General features: G+C 42.4%; 1 protein-coding gene across 1 annotated transcript in view; it reads right to left on the minus strand.

The window, feature by feature from the left end:
- Positions 1-810, minus strand: part of LOC122544460 (zinc finger protein 229-like) — a 7,219-nt gene extending 6,409 nt beyond the window's left edge. Inside the window, exon 1 of the mRNA XM_043683697.1 lies at positions 717-810. The gene's annotated coding sequence lies outside the window, so the exon portion shown is untranslated. The remainder of the gene's footprint in view (positions 1-716) is intronic.
- Positions 811-10,219: the final 9,409 nt, after the last annotated feature.

A 10,219-nucleotide genomic window follows, 5' to 3' on the forward strand; every position in this document is an offset into this window, starting at 1 on the left:
GGAGAAAGTGAGGTCTGCAGATGCTGGAGGTCAAAGTTGAAACTTTATTGCTGGAACAGCACAGCAGGTCAGCACAGGCCCTTCTTCAGGAATCTTCGACGTTTCGGGCACAGGCCCTTCTTCAGGAATGGATTCCTGAAGAAGGGCCTGTGCCCGAAACGTCGAATCTCCTGTTCCCTGGATGCTGCCTGACCTGCTGTGCTGTTCCAGCAATAAAGTTTCAACTGTATTATAGACCCCCCTAATAGTCAGAGGGAAATTGAGAAACAAACTTGTAAGGAGATTTCAGCTATCTTAAGAATAACAGGGTGGTTATGGTAGGGGATTTTAACTTTCCAAACATAGACTGGGACTGCCATAGTGTTAAGGGTTTAGATGGAGAGGAATTTGTTAAGTGTGGACATGGACGGGTTGGATCGAAGGATCTGTTTCCATGCTGCACGTCTCAATGACTCTATGTTAGAAACAAAAAATTAGGAATTGCTGGAAAAGTTCAGCGGGTCTGGCAGCATTAGTGGAGAGAAACCAGAGTTAACGTTTCAGGTCGAGTGACCCTTCCTCAGAACAGTAAACGATGTCACTGTCTTTTACAGAGCGGGACACCTGGGCCAATTTTTCCAGAATCTGCCCCTTCCCTGTATTCACTTCCCTAACGTGCAAGTCAACAATTTAACTCCGAATCAGAAAACAACTGAAAAAAAGGGGTAAATGCTCACGGATGATTGACACGGCAGGATGTTTCAGTCCGGCTGAAATTCAATCTTCATTCAGAGAGAGATCGGGTGCATCAGCAGCTTCAAAAGCACATTGCCCAACTTCCGCATTCAGACAATAGGGCAGTGCAGATTGGCTGGAGGACCAGTTTGCTTCCGGTCCTCCAGTGTTTCCCATTGGCCAATTGTGATGCTCGTCAATCGGTAGCGTACATGCCCCTGTGAGTAGGCATGCGCGAGTCTACACGTCAAACCCAGTGCAAAACCAGCGCATTCAAATATTTCCTGTGTCCAACTGGGACATGAGAATCTGTCGTCCTCCGTGTTCGATCATCCAGATGCGAATCTTCAGGAGCTTTCTCATTTAAAGCTAAAGGACGTCAAGGTGCGGGAACAAATGTTTTTTTTGGTTGAGACATTGATCTCAAGCTCGGCGAAAGTGAGATTGCAGATGTTGGAGGTTAGAGTCGAGAGTGTGATGCTGGAAAAGCACAGCAGGTCAGGCAGCGTCCGAAGAGCAGGAAAATCGCCACACTCTCGACATTGATCTGAAGCTAGCAGCCTCACCACTGGGAGGTAGTATTGAGAGACATGTTTTAATCGAATGCATAAAAGCATTTTTGTACTTTACGCCTGTTCACATGACATAATTCATGATGCCTTTTTGAATACCTATATATCGCTACGTCTGTCACTCAAGCAGATTACTGCCTCACAACTCAAAGCTCAACCAGGCAACTCTTAGCTGCGGGATCTCAGCTTCCCCAGGAACTGGGCAAGCCAGAATTAATCTTTATGCAATTAGGGAAGAGATATCCATCTCTCTTCCTCTCTCTCTCTTCCCCATGGCACTTTCTAACGCTATAGTTGAAGGAATCTCACCCACATCCCACTATGAGCACCTGAGATTAAGGAGCAGGAATGGACAATTCCACCCCTGGAGCCTACACCACCATGGCTGATCTCATCTCGCCCTCAAATCCACTTTCCTGTCCGCCCATCATAACCCTTCAACCAGTTACGAACTAAACATTTGTCTCTATCGTCTCAACATTCTGTCGTGCACCGCATCATGGGAGAATTAATTCCATTGTTTCACAACCAATTGAGGGAATAATTCCCCCTCATCATTCTGTTAAATCTGCACCTTCTTAGCCTCAATTTTTTTATTCCCTCATGGTAGATGGACATGGCGGGCTCAGTGAGTACATCTTACCCATTCGTAGTAGGGCTTGAGAAATTGGAAGTGAGCTACTTTTTTTAACCACTGCAATCCAAATACTGTCGCTGGACAGGCCACCCAAAATGATGGACTCCTCTCTGTAGCTCAAACCCTTCAACCCTGACAATATCCCTGTTAATCTTTTCTGAGCCCTTTCAAATTTCACAACATCCTTCCTAGTGGAGCGAGACCAGAATTGCACACAATGTTACCAAAGTGGCTGAACCAATTTTCTGTACAGCCGCAAGATGAATTTGAATTGAATGGAATTGACCTGATTGCCATCCCCGTGACAATTGGAAACATTAAGTTGTTTACCAGACAAAGGGGCACCTCACAAACTTATTTGGAAAGGGCTACCTGACCTAACTGCCCCCAACACCCCCCAGAATGGATGCCCAAGGATCATCCTGACATCAACATGTTGTTGATTACCTGTTCTGGTCCAATTGACAGGGTGATCGAGCCTTGAGCGATCTATTAGTAGACATTGAAGATTCTCCCAAAAGAGTGCAAAGTCTTCTGATTATAAGAATCATTGCCACATGGATCAAGATCTACTGTGGTGGTACATCAACACAAAATAGTTGATGAGATTTAACATGTAACTTGTTAGTTTGTGGTATATTTTGTTATAATATGCATTGTGTTGAATAAATAAATATTCTGGTTTATTCATATTAAGAGTTGACTTGCAGTTTCTTTGCGAGATATAAGAGTGAAAATACACTACGTGGTAGGCACAACAAATTGGCATCCCAGATGGTATCTCCGTAAGATGTGACTTCGATGTTTCAAGATCGAATCCTACAGAACCTAATATTCATTGAGATTTTGCCTGAGCCATTTGTTAAGACGATAGCTGTCCCATACAATGGCCAAGTATTCAATAAATTGAATTGAATAGAAAGGTCAATATTGATCTGGTCTTTAAAGGATGAAACCAACAGATGTTTACGCCTGATTAAGAACGCGACTGTTTCCTCTGTATGTGTGTGTGTTTGTGAGAGAGAAAGAGGAGAGATGGGGAATGGTTTCCTTAGTGGGATAGGTAAGGCAAAACATAGAAAGTCAGTAGAGACTCGGTTGGATTACGACTGGAACATAGCAAAAGTAGTAGCCAGAGATGGATTCACCTCCATACCCTTTAATTAATCGTGAATGGCAGAGAAAGGCACTGGAGTAGAAGATTGTCCCATATAGGAAAAGAAGCTAAGGAAATACATTAGAAAGAAAACATGGCCTAGATTGGCAGAATTTTGCTGTAATGATGAAATGGGGCCACTATTCCTCGGGCAGAAACACTGGGAGGATTTAAGGAAGTTCAAGGGAAGCGGGCTTCCAAACTCGAAATGGTCAAAGCAACGATGTGCTGTCTGGGACAATTGTTACGGTTGGAGCAGGATTTGAAAATGTTCTATAAAGAATTAGAAGACGCAAAAGAAGAAATCATGGAAAATGCAGCACAGGACCAAAGAGATTAGGCAAACATATACACATGGGGTAACTCCAAACCGAGCGTGAGAAAGCGCATTAGGATACCTAGCGTGTAGTGTCACTTAAGGGGCTGCTGAGAATAAAGTGAGTCGCATGGAGTGTGCAGATCTAAAAGCAGCAATAAGGATCAGGCACCAGGCAGGTAGGCAGAAGAAACAAGCAGTTGCAGACCACATTCAGCGCCTGTGAGAGATTGACAAGTTAAAACCTCATTTCTCAATCCACAATGGAATGGAATAAAGAGGGAGGAGATGGGCAGGAGTAGACTGGAATGACCTCAGAAGATGTGCAACATTATACTATGTGTACAGAGGATTTGGGTCATATATTGTGAATTGCTGGTGTCCCAGCAGTGAACCCTGTGGTATCCCCACATATCACTACCTGCCGCTCTGAAAAGGGCCATTTAATCTAGCTGTCTGCTTCCTGCCCGTCAAGCAGTTCTCTGTCCACGTAAATATACGGATATTTCATTATATTTTTTCTCTCATTCTACTGAACTCCAATCAGTTCAAGCTCATTCTTCTTAACCTCTTCTCGTTAGAAAATTCCTCCATTCGCAACATCAACCAAGTGAAACTTCTCTGCCCTGCCTTCAACGCAAGAGTATCTCTTCTAAATGTACTCATCCAGTTCACAATATGTGGTGTGGTCTGACTTGTATCTTAGAAAGGTCCCGTTACTTGGACAATCCATTCCCTTTGTGATAATTGCCAGCGTTCAATTTGCCTTCTCTATTACATGTTGAACCTGTAAGCTACCCTTTTCAGTTTGATACACAAGAATTCCCGAACTCTTTGTGCAGCCAATCTGAAACGGAATGGTGTTCATCTGACAGTAAGTTGAGGAGTGTGCTGGAATATACTACAAAGGATATGACAATAAACAATAACTGGACCCTTAGAAATAATGGGAGACATATGATTTGATCAAAGTGAGTTTATTTTTGGTGAACTTGCTGGATTTTATATTTTGGTGTGGCTGAAAATGGTAGAATAAATTGTTGGGAAGGGTAGTCGTGGTAGGGGGACATGGCTTATTTGAATATTCAGGTTCAACAAGAGGTAAAGAGTAACTTGGGATAGAAGAGTGCCGCTTAAAGATTCTATGTGTGGAACCGGATGTGATCCTAAAGAAAACTCTTGTGTCAGTATTTACTCTGGAGAAAGACATGGAAGCTCGGGAACTTGGGAAAATAAATAGTGATGTCTTCAAAAGAGTGCACAAGAGAGAACAGTGGTGCTGGAGGTCTTATAATGCATAATGGTAGAGAAATCCCCAGGAATTCATCAAATTATCCCACAACATTATGGGAACCTTCAGAAGATATTTGTGTCATCAACAGCCACTATGAGGAGCCCAAAGATTGGAGGGTGGCTCATGTTTGTTCATGAATTACAGGCTGCAAGAAAACACCAGGAAAACACAGAGCAGTGAGACTGATGGAGGGAGTGGTTAAGTTGTTGGAGGAGAGTCTGAGAAAAGAATCTCCATCATTTGGAGAGGCAAGGAATGGTTAAGCATATTCTGCATGTGAGTTTCTGAGATGGTGACCAAGAGATACATGAAGGCAGACACTAGATGTTGTCCACATGGACTTTAGAAAGAACGTCAACAAGTTTCCACCAGGTTAATAAGGTAAGATTACACAGGATCAGGAAGTACTCGCCAACTTGTAATGGCAAATGGTGTTTCATGTAGATAAGTGTAAGGTCTTGCATTTTGGAAAGTCAAATGGTAGGAGATAATGATGAATGGTAGGGCCTTGAGGAGTGTAGTGGATCAGAGGGACCTTGGAGTTCATGAGTACAGTTCTTTGCAAGTGGAATCACATGCCAACAAGACAGTCAAGAAGGCTTTTGGCATACTGGCCTTCATCAGTCAGGCATTGAGTACAGAGCTTTGGAGTTATGTTGCAGTTGTACAGCACATTGATGTGGCAGCGCTTGGAGTATTGTGTCACTTTCGGTGACTTTGCTATAGTAAGGATGTTATTAAACTTGAAAGTGTGCAGGAGAAATTTAAAAGGATGTTGCCAGACCTCATGGATCTAAGTTATAGTGAGAGTTTCGAAAAGCTAGTACTTTTTGCTTTAAAGCACTGAAATCTAAGGGGGATCTTATAGAAGCAGATGAGATCATGAGAGGTATGAATAGGGTGAATGCAATCAGTCTGTTTCCCCAGATTTGGGAATCGAGAAGTAGAGAGCATCAGTTTAAGTTTAGAAGGGAAAGAAGAAAAGGAAATGAAAGGGCAAAGCTTTTCGGCAGAAGGAGGTACACAAATAAAACATAGAACATAGAACATTAAAGCGCAGTACAGATCTTTTGGCCCATGATGTTGCACCGACCTGTGGAACCAGTCTGAAGCACATCTATTTTATACTATTCAATTTTCATCCTTATCTTTATCCAATGATCATTTAAATGTCCTTAAAGTGGGCGAGGCTACTGCTGTTAACAGACCATGAGTTCCATGGCCCTACTTATCTCTGAGTAAAGAAACTACCCATGACATCTATCCTATATCTACCACCCCTCAATTTAAAGCTATGTCCCCTCGTGTTGGCCATCACCATCCAAGGAAAAAGACTCTCACTGCCCACTCTATCTAACACTCTGATTATCTTATATGTTTCAATTAAGTCACCTCTCAACATTTTTCTCTCGAATGAAAAAAACCTCAAGTCCCTCATAAGACGTTCCCTCCATACCAGGCAGCATTCCATCACCTCTGAACCATTTACAAAGCTTTCACATCCTTCCTATAATGTGGTGATCAGAACTGTATACAAACCTGGAAATGCCGCTGCACCCAGAGTTTTGTACAGCTGCAGTGAGATCTCATGTTTCCAAAACTCAATCAATCTACCTATCGAAGCTAATACAGCGTACACCTGCTTAACAACCCTATCAATCTGGGTGGCATCTATGAACATGGACACCGAGATCTCTCTGCTCATCTACACTACCATTACCCAGTACTCTTTACTCCTTTCAAAATGAATCACACGTTTCCACATTAAACTCCATTTGCCACCTCTCAGCGCAGCTCTGCAGTTTTTCCATGTCCCCTGTAACCTGCAACGTCCTTCAGCACCATCCAGAACTCCACCCATCTTCGTGACATCTGCAAATTTGCTAACCCATTCTCCTACTCCCTCATGTAGGTCATTTATAAAAATGACGAACAGCAGTGGCCTCAAAATAGTTCCTTGCGGGACAGCACTCGTAAATGAACTCCAGGATGAACATTTCCGCTCAACCACTACCCTCTGTCCTCTATCAACTATCGAATTTATAATCCAAATCGCTAAACCACCCTCAATCCCATGCCTTCGTATTTTGTGCAATAGCCTACCGTGAGGAAAGGTGTCAAACGCCCTACTGAAAACCTACTGAAATATCAACCGATTGACCCTCAGCCACCTGTTTGGTCACCATCCCAAAGAACTCAATAAGGTTCGTGACAAATGATCTACCCTTCACTAAACCATTCTGACTATTTCTCTCTTGATGATTATAAATCTTGTCTCTTACAAACTTTCCCAACACTTTACCCACAACTGAAATATGACTCACAGGTCTATAAATACAAGGGTTGTCTCTATGCCCCTTCCTGAACAAGGAGACAACATTTGCTATCCTCGAGTCTTCTGGCAATCTTGCTTTAGAAAGTGACGACATAAAGATCAAAGCCAAAGTATCTGCTGTCTCCTCCAAAGCTTCCCAGAGAATCCTAGGATAAATCCCATTCGGCCCAAGGGACTTATCTATTTGCACACTTTCCAGATTTGCTAACACCTCCTCCTTGTGAATGTCCATTCCCATCTAGTCTAGTAGCCTGTATCTCCGTAGTTTCCTCGACAACATTGTCTTTTTTCCAGTGTGAATATTGACGAAATATATTAATTTAATGCTTCCCCTAAAACTTCGGGCTCGACACACAACATCCCAATAGTGTCCTTGATTGGCCCTAATCTTTCTCTAGTCATTCGTTTATTCCTGATATATCTCTGGAAAGCTTTAGGGTTTTCCTTGTTTCCACCTGCCAACGACTTCTCATTTCCACTCCTGGTTCTTCTTAGCTCTGTCTTTAGGTCTTTCCTGGCCAATTTGTAACTCGCAAACGCCCTAACTGAGCTCTCACGTCCAATCCTAACATAAGCCTTCTTCTTCCTCTTCACAAGGTATTCACATTCTTTAGTAAGTTACTGTTCCTTCGCTGAACAACTTCCTTCTTCCTGATAGGTACATAGTTATCAAGGACAAGCAGTAGCTGTTCCTTGAATAAGCTCCACATTTCAATTGTGCCCATCTCCTGCAGTCTCCTTCCTGTTCCTACACATCCTAAATTTTGCTGAGTTGCTTCATAATTGCTTTTCCCCGGCAATAAATCTTGCCCTGCGTTATATACCTATTGCTTTCCGTCGCTAAACATAAACTGGATTGTTGTCACTATCACTGATGTGCTGACCTACCTCCAAATCTAACACCTGGTCAGGTCCATTATCCGGTACCAAATCTAATATGGCATCGAAATTTGTTGGCTTGTCGACATGCTCTGTGATGAAACAATTCTGCACACATTGGACAGAATCTGACCCATCAAAAGGACTTGAACTATAGTATTTCCAGTCAATATTTCGAAAGTTGAAGCCCTCGTAACAACTACCCTGTTACTCTCGCTCCTGGCCATAATCATCTTTATTATCCTGTCTGCTACATTTCTGGAACATATGGAATGAGCTGTCAGCGAAAGTATTTGAGACATGTACAATACTTGCATTTGAAAGGTATTTGGGCAAATATCTGAATAAGAAAGTTTTTGGAACAACATGGGTCAAGTTCAGGGAAATGGGGTTAATGTGGATAGACAGTTTGGTCGACATGGAGCAGTTTGGGTTGATGGATCTGCCTCTGTGCGGTAGGACACTATGATTCTATGACACAATAATCGGCTTAATGGTAGGAAGTATGGGTGTTCGTACAGAGTTGTTACTCAGACTGGAGGGCTGAAACTAACAGTGCCATGCGGTTCAGTGCTGGGTTCACTGTTGTGTGTCATTCATATAAACAAATTTTGATGAGAATATAAGAGTAATGGCTCGTCAGTTTGTGTGTGACACTAAAGTTATGGCACAGTGGAAAGTGAAGAAGGTTATATGAGAATACAATGGGACCAATAGCACTGCTAGGCCAATGAATAGAAGATGGAGTTTAATTTAGAGAAATGCAGGTGTTGGACTTATACTGTAAACGTTAGGGCCTGGGTAATGTTGTCAAACAGAGACCTAAGTTGAAGGTACCCAGTCGTTGAAAGTAGCATCACAGATATACCAGATGTTGAATAAAGCATCTGAGGCAATTTCTTTTATTGGTTGATGCACTGAGAGTAGGAGTCATGTTGTGCCTGGAAAAGCTATTAGTGAGACTGCCAGAAGTGTGTTGCTGATCATCACCTGTGTCCTTCAGGAATTGATAGCTAACATTCTTCACTGGGCCAACCGACATGTCACTCCCGACCCACAGCGATATCGCTGACTCTGCAGTGTGCTCTGAACATTTAGCATTGGGTAATGAATGCTGGTCCAACCAGTGACACCCACATCCCATGAATGAACCAATATAAGTATATTCTTCCCTCCCGATCCCTGCAAACACCTCCAGCTGCAACAGCTCGTACTGGCTTTGCATTATTCATAAAACTGTCACCATGTCCAGTGCCTGCAAATCCCTGTGTTCTTGACAGCTCATTAAACCCCGACAATATTTCCTCTTCCTACTGCTCGCCTCCTACATTGACACCCCTTGCAACCCCTTTAAGACTTATTTCCATATTTGCTAGCCCTTTGTCGTTTTGTAAAAGAATAGTTTCCTTCAGAATTAATAGGTTTTCTTTTGATATTCTTCTGAGCCCCTCTTAATCAACTATGATACCTTACATCCTGAGTAAGGTGCAGGTGGGAATTTCTTGCTGAAATTATGTCTGTTTCAATGGAATGTTCCTCTGTTCAATATTTTACACTGTGCCTTGAAATGTTTTAACTGTTCACTTGCAGTCATGCATTCCACACAATTTATTCTGCTTAACTCAGTTAGTTGTCCACTCACACTCATGTCACTGGCTTTGTTTCTGTTTCTGTTTGTTCTTAGACCTTTGTGTGGTCACTTTTAAACTTCATAATCCTTTTGAAATTCACATTATCACAATTTCCCAGAGCATCTCTTACTGTGAGGTATCTCATTGAATCAGCTTCATCACACAACAATTGATCTGAGACAGTTACATCCCAGCACAATGAGTTGTTCAAGGAAACACTGACAAAAAACATTTTCCAAACTTCTCTTTGAATATCACTTTTGCCTGTGTGATTGTCCAAGATGATATGCAATCTACGTTTCAAAAAGTATCACAATGCCTTTATTGCATTGTCGAATGATTTCCTCTTTAATGCAGTGATGAGCAAGAAAATGTTGTTTGGCAGCCTAAAACTGCACTCCCATTTTTGTTTCTGTCACCGATTAGCCAGCATTTGCATTCAGACTGATTCTACTCCATAATTCTAGGCCAAATGCTTTGTCTATGTTGCCTTTGCTTTCCATTGCTGTCAGGGCGAATCATCCTGCTTCACAATGCTGCCTGAGCCTCCACAAGGCCATGTACCTTTGAACATTTATGTTCCACCTGATATTCACCCTGTAACTATGTCTCCCTGTGGCTAAATCTCATTTATCTCTGCGTCACATGTCCATCTATTTTATTGCAGATACTATGTCCTTTCCAA

Source organism: Chiloscyllium plagiosum, chromosome 49 (assembly GCF_004010195.1).
Source record: "Chiloscyllium plagiosum isolate BGI_BamShark_2017 chromosome 49, ASM401019v2, whole genome shotgun sequence".
NCBI classification, from domain to species: Eukaryota; Metazoa; Chordata; class Chondrichthyes; order Orectolobiformes; family Hemiscylliidae; genus Chiloscyllium; species Chiloscyllium plagiosum.